General features: G+C 41.5%; 1 pseudogene; it reads right to left on the reverse strand.

Annotated features, from left to right (window-relative positions):
* Positions 1-2,369: 2,369 nt before the first annotated feature.
* On the reverse strand, positions 2,370-3,793 carry LOC114921513 (macrophage mannose receptor 1-like; annotated as a pseudogene).
* Positions 3,794-7,147: the final 3,354 nt, after the last annotated feature.

The raw sequence follows: 7,147 nt of genomic DNA on the forward strand, positions 1-7,147 counted from the left end.
CTGACCTCCCTCCTCCTCCTCCTCCTCCTCCTCCTCCTCCTCCTCCTCCTGCTCCTCCTCCTGCTCTGCTGCTCTCCTTTATCTTAACAATAACCAGCCAGACGTGCATGACAGAATATTGTTTGATATCTGTTCTGTCCACAGCCTCGCCTTGTAACCCCCTGAATGCATGTCTGTTTTTATCCATGATGTTCATTTTAATTTCAGGTTGTACAGCCCCCGCATGTGGCATGCAAACGTTTCCTCATTACGAGCATAACTGTTACAATCTTTCATTATCAGTACTGATTAATAATATAAATGAAACACCCTGTTTGACACTTTGGAAGATTTGTAAACTAAGAAAGGGAAAAATTGACAGATCAGGTTTGTACAAAATAAATCCAAAGATCCAATCAGTGAGCTGTGTAGTGACCTTACTATCTGATCAGACATTAAGGAAACATGCTATGTTGAAGTGCTGGCTTCTCTGACAACAATGCAGCAGCCAGTATGTCCTCCTTCTAACTTTAGATTCTGCTCCTGAATGCTCTGGATTTGTTTGGACCAGAGAAGGTAGGCGGTTTTAAGGCGACCCCACACAGCCGTTTTGGACGCCCCTCGGTTTGTCAGATATGAGAGCAGTTATCAGGTCAACAGGTGTTGCAGCGATGGAAGCGGGTCAAGAGAAGTGGTTCAGATAGAAGTGATTGTACCCGACCTAAAAAGCCTCTGCATGTTTCTAATAAGCTCCACGAGCAGAAACGTGCTCAAACTAGGATCAATATTGGAGATGCTTTTGAAAAATGAAGAGAGGTTAGAACACAGAAAGGTTTACAGACCCATGCAGAGCTGGATAAACACTGAAGCTTCAGAGTCCACCACATGGTGACCTGTGTGAGCATCGACTCTAGAGAGGAGGGGGACAGCTCTCTACAATGTTTAGAATTTGGAGTCAGAGTTACATATTGCTCTTTAAAGAGGCAGAAAAGATAGACTGATTTACAGTGCGTTGTTTTTAAATATCAGTTAATGATAAATTGATAAACAACCCATTTCATTATCGTCCTTAACTACTGAAAAGTTTCAAATTTAACAACATATGCTGTGATGTCATTACCGTACATTTTTCAGTTGTTATGGATGCATGAAGCATGTAACATTATTAAAAGACAGACAAGTATCAAGTGAAAGGATTTCTGGTGCTAGCTTAGCTAACAGGCCTTAACTACTGAAAAGTTTCAAATTTAACAACATATGCTGTGATGTCATTACCGTACATTTTTCAGTTGTTATGGATGCATGAAGCATGTAACATTATTAAAAGACAGACAAGTATCAAGTGAAAGGATTTCTGGTGCTAGCTTAGCTAACAGGCTGCTAACTAGCTAACAAGCTATTTTCTTTGATTCAGTTTCCTGTGTTGATTGTCAAGTGAGTTTGTTTGATTAAAAACAACTTGTTTATCTACTTTAACAAATTCTGAATCTACACAGTCATCCTCTATCGGTTTCATATTCTCCAAACTCACTGGCCCTTTTCGAAAAGCCACAGTTCAGGATGGAGCGCGGACTTTTCAGTAGACTGAACCCTCGTGATCATTAAGAGGGCATTTTTTGGGTCCACCTCAGTAGACTGAACATTTCAGCATGGATGCTAACTTCCAGGTTTGGTGCAGTATGGTTTGGATGCATCCTTTCAGGAAATGAGTTGTATTTTAACACCCACAATGCTGTGCAAAATTAAATGTAAAACGTCACTTCACGTGCGCCTCCAAATCAAAACAAACGAGGATGGATGCGGCCGGTTCGGGTAACGCGGATTTCAAATGTTAAGTTCTTAAATCGTTTACATGCAATGTGAAGTTTTCTTTTATTTACTGAGCCATCGTGCAGATCACATCTGAGTTGGAGTCACAAACATGAGGAGGGCTAATGACACCACTTCCTCACTGAATGAATCAGATGAAGTAGGAACAAATATCGGCCTACTAAGAAGGACTGTATACTGTCAGACTGTGGAGGCACTTTGCAATTCAGAAGCTACCATACTCCAAACTGCAGGATGCCAAAATCCTCTCCCCCATGGCTTCAGGTGGTTTCTATCAGAGTTCAATCCATCCGTAAAAACATGCACTTCCTTGTATTGGACACTAGGAGGCATTATCCATAAATGTTTGGATCTCAGGACACCAGTCTCATACAAAAGTGGAAACCATGTGCGTGCAACTAATGGTTTTAGACCACACTGGTGTAGCAGTGCAGCACTTATTCAAATAATACATCTAAAAGTCAAGATAACTAATTTGCATTCATTTGAATACCAAATCAAGACACTGGTAAGAATGGCTTTACCTCCTTTCTATACATGTCAAATAAAATGTTCTCAAACTGTCCTCATGGCTAGTTCTTATCTTGTTGATTTTTGTTCCAAGTATTGTTTCTTTTTTTGAGAAATGCAGTTTGAATAAGTGATTTGGGCAGCTGTGGCTCAGTTGGTAGAGTCGTCGTCTCTCAACCAGAACCAGCTTCTGCAGCCACATGTCCAATGTGTCCTTCGACACTTAACCCCAAATTGCTCTCGCTGCTTCAGCGGCAGCACATGAATGCGAATGAATGGGATTAGTTACTTCTGATGGTTTCACTACAGAGCAGCCTCTACCATCAGTGTGTGAATGTGTAGGTGTGACCTGCGGTGTAAAAGCGCTTTGAGTAGTCAGAAGACTAGAAATGTGCTTTATAAGGTCAAGAGCATTTAGCATTTGCTGCAGAAAAGAGCGGATGTAATGTTATGATTGACAGCTCTGTTGACAAATGAGGCTCCTGCAACGTTCTTTAATCAGAGACGGAAAATTTATTAGAGATACAAACACAACCACAAAGTTTAGGTTTCCAAAATGTTTAGTCATTAGTATTATTCTAAAAAGGATTCCAAAGTCATCTCAGTAGTATTTCATATTAATATGCACAAACACAACACACAATAATAATTTTCAAATACACAAATTATTTAAATATGTGTACATATTCTATGTAGAAATCCTACAGTTAGAGCTGTATTACCCAATATGAAATGCTGACTCTCTCAGTAGCAGATGAAGTGGAGTTCTTCCCCACAGTCCCAGTTCTCCCAGTGTCCCTCTTTGGTTAGAGCCCCGCAGCGTTTCCTGAGAGGACACTGGTGCTCCTGGTCTCCTTGGCGCCAGTTCTCGTACACCATTGGGTCACCGTTCACCCACAACCAGTGGTCCCCAAGAAAACGCAAGCCAATCCAAACCCTGCTAGTGATGTGGTCGTGGCGGATCTCGCTTAGGGTCAGGAGCTGCTCGGTGTCAGACTGCAGGGTGGTGAGGTCAGTGTGAGTCTCTCTGCAGTACTCCAGAGCCCCCTCCCAGGTCTTCTTCACCTCCACTGCGGTTAAACTGAAGCAGTAAAAAGGCAGCAAAATTGATGGGTCTCCATCGTTCCATTTTCCATCAGATTTAAGATTTACAACATTCTCAATTCCATTGTAGTCATCTGGTTGGTTAGGAGCCCAGTTAAAGTATGTGCTGTTTCCACCTCCTGACCACTTCCAGACAGAGCGCTTGACGGCATCTCGGTGGAGACCGATCCATCCAAGCAAGAATCTTTCACCTGTAGCAGTTTGGAGCATTTCTTGCTCTTTCTCGTGACTAACAAAGGGACAGATCAGTGTGATGCTCTCTACAGTAAGCCTGAGCCTCAAACCATGTCATTTCTTGAGGAAAAGAATGGTGTTTTCCTGAACCCTCAACAGCTGCACAGATAAAGACAAAGAATATCGTACTCTTCATGGTTTGCAGCAAATGTAGCTAGAGCTGAAGGTGTTTTCGCTGGCGTCTTCTGTCTGATGGTGTCCTCTGGGGGCTCTCGGGTTATTAAGGATTAGAATTTGCATGTTCCACATGCAAAGCATCTTTATGGTAGACTTCAGAAAAAGAAATCAACCTGCACAAGAGCAATTCAGAAGAATGTCTAAGAAGTAAAAATAAAAGGGTTGTGTGGCCTCAATAGGGGATCACCTTAAAATAAATGGAGTCCTCTTTATCTCATTGAAGTTCATTAAGTGACCTTTTAGAAATCAACAATTTTAGCACATATAGTAGCTTACTTAGCATTTTGATGTGCCATATTTCATTTTGTTTGTAATCTAAATTTGGACGTTCATATTCTTTTTGTGTCCACAAATTTTTTCCAAAGTATGGTAAGGTGCACACGAAGAATAGAAACTGTACTTACCCTCAGACAGATCTGGGCTCACTGTCTCCTCCTGTTCTCAGTCTTATATTATATGTTTTGTTAACAAGCTTCAGTCTCCATTTTCCTTTTAAATGGACGAGAGTAGTTTGATCTTCTTGACCAGCTCTCTGATAGAAAGCCGACAGGCGGGTTGAACTTTGACTAAAATCATCCTCTGATCAGCATGCAGATAAAACCCCGAAAGCATGAGGTTGCAGTCCCACTCAAAACCAAGACTGACCCGCTCCCCCTACAGTGTTATATGTTCTGTAATTTTAATCTGGACTCCTGCTGTTTCAGGGTCAGGTGACGCTGGCGGCGACAGGAAGCCGAGGAGAACTACGTGATCAAGCGCGAGTTGGCGGTGGTGAGGCAGCAGTTGCAAACACCGCCAGCGAGAGTCTGGAGAAGGCCCAGGACACGATCAGAAGAGCTGCAGCAACAGAAGGTAAACATCAACACTCAGCGTTGTCATGGCAACAGAGAGACGTTTTGTTTGCTGCGTCTTCTGTCTGATGGTGTCCTCTGGGGCTCTCGGTTATTAAGGATATGAATTTGCATGTTCCACATGCAAAGCATCTTTATGGTAGACTTCAGAAAAAGAAATCAACCTGAATCAACCTGTCTTTTTTACAATCTATGTCAACAAGATTTTCTGTATAAGGGACTGTAATATTTATCTTTAAACTCAATGGTACTATTCTGCATTGTCCTGCTGACTCTGTGGAGCTTACTGCAACTTGCTATTAAGTCTTCAGAATGCATTAATCAGCCTTGGATTATCCTTAATGCCAACAAAACCAAATTCATGATCTTCTCCAAAGCCAGAGATATTGATTATCTCTAGTGAATCACCGTTTGCTTCACACGGAGGAGGACGGCAGGCAGGATGCTACTTTTTCAGCTCCCTCGATGTGAGAAACAAAATGTTTGTGACACATTGGTTTCTCGTAAGGAAGAAGGAGCTGACCTGAATTAATCTGTTGGATCTTTTATTTTAATTTAGTTTGAACTAATTAGTGAAAAAAGATATAGTGCTTAAAAATAAAGAGAAAAACCAGTTAAACAAATGCTCAGTTCTTAAAGTTCATGAATGTTTTAGTTTGACTTTTTACCGCTTTACCAACATCTTGTAAAGTTTTGCAGAGCAAGATTTAGAAATTGAGGACGCACTACCGTCTTTTAAATCGGAGGTGTGGAAGCATTTTGGCTTCCCCGAGACAGAAAATGAAAGAGGTGAGAAGATAACAGACGAGACAAAAACTGTGTGCAGATAACCAACATGATGCAGCATTTAATCCACACCACAACGAGAAGCTCCAATCACCTCCACTTGTTGAGAAAAAAAAACACTGACAAGCGTGTTAGCAGCCCTAAAGGAATCTTTTTCATCATTTGTCCTCATTTTGTGAAATAAATCCTGAGAGATTCAGTCTTCTCGGCCGATTTGCAGATAAAAGTATTTTACACTATTTGTTTAATCATAGTTTCCATGTGAAGGAAGAAGAAGAAGGAAGGCTTCAGTGTTGAGTCAAAAGTGCACAGAGGTCAAACTAAGTGCAGACGGTCGGGTTCGACTTGAATGAACTTAGTGCAACCTTGAATGTCTCAAGACTTCAGTGGAAAAATTGTAGAAGTTCAAGTGTGTGAAACGGCAGAACAGACGACCTGTTTGAGACACAACTACAAAGAAGGTGTTTGTTCTTTATAAGTGTTATCAGAGTGTTTGTCCTGAACCTCCTGACCCCAGAGTTAGCAGAGAGGACTTTTACTGAACACCTCCATCAGGGGATTTTCAAACAGGTCTGCATATTTGAAGCTGGATCCAAATGCTGTTTCGACGGGGCTGTCCAAGATCCACAGAAAATTAAACTTCATTTAAGTAGCTTTAACGACGATAAGGGTAGTAACAGTGATCAGGTGTCTCAAGTGTTTGAATGAATTGATCAAGGATAACAGCTGGTATTGTCTGTCCAATAATAATATGAGAAAAAGATAGACAGACAGATGGATATTGTCGATGTTGTGCTTTGTGTCTGGTCACTTCCTGTCAGCACCTCTGGTGACTTCCTGTCAGCCCCTGTGTGTCTGATCAGACTCAAAGCTGTTTGTTTGAACTTCCTGGCGTTGTTTCCTCCTCTTTAGATCCTCGCTTGTGTTGAATTTACTCTCTGATGTACATCGCTTTGGATAAAAGCGTCTGATAGATGAATTGTAGAGTGAATGACTGAGAACCTACTCAGACATATCAGTTTAGTCTTCTCTATTAAAGAGGACATATTCTCCCCCTCCTCCACCTTTTCAAACAGTCCCCTGTGGTCTAAATGAAACATCTGTGCTGTGCTTAGGTCAAAATATAACATGAATCAAGCGCCAGAGGAGGTTTGTGACCCTGTATAAACCAGCTCTCTCAGAACGCTCCGTTTTGGTGTGTGTGTCTCTTTAAATGTAATGACCCCCCCCTGAGTTTTCCCCGTAGATATCACTCCATCGCTCGCTGAGAATAAAAATGGAGGACCTGTGCTAAAGTTTTGTTCTAGGCTGGGGGTGGAGTCCATGGGTGAAGATACCAGGGGAGGGGAGGGTTTTTTTTTTTTACTAGAATCCCACTGTGACATCACAAGGAGAGCACATTTGAAACAGAGCATTTTTCTCTGTGTTGTAAGACTTTATGCAGACCACAAACAAAGGACTGGATGGGTTTATTTCACATTTTGTGGGTCGGTAGACACTCAGGTTACCCAAATATATGTTCAAAAACACTTTTCAGAACATGTCCCCTTTAAAGGTCCTATATTCTGCTTTTTCTGGTTTTATATGCTCTTTAGTGTGTTTTCCAAGTGTCCTGTGCATGTTTAGTCCCATCTTTGTGCAAAAATTCAAAGTCCTCGCGAAAAAAAATGTGTCAG

The sequence above is a fragment of the Labrus bergylta genome, chromosome 1 (genome assembly GCF_963930695.1).
Source record: "Labrus bergylta chromosome 1, fLabBer1.1, whole genome shotgun sequence".
NCBI lineage: Eukaryota > Metazoa > Chordata > Actinopteri > Labriformes > Labridae > Labrus > Labrus bergylta.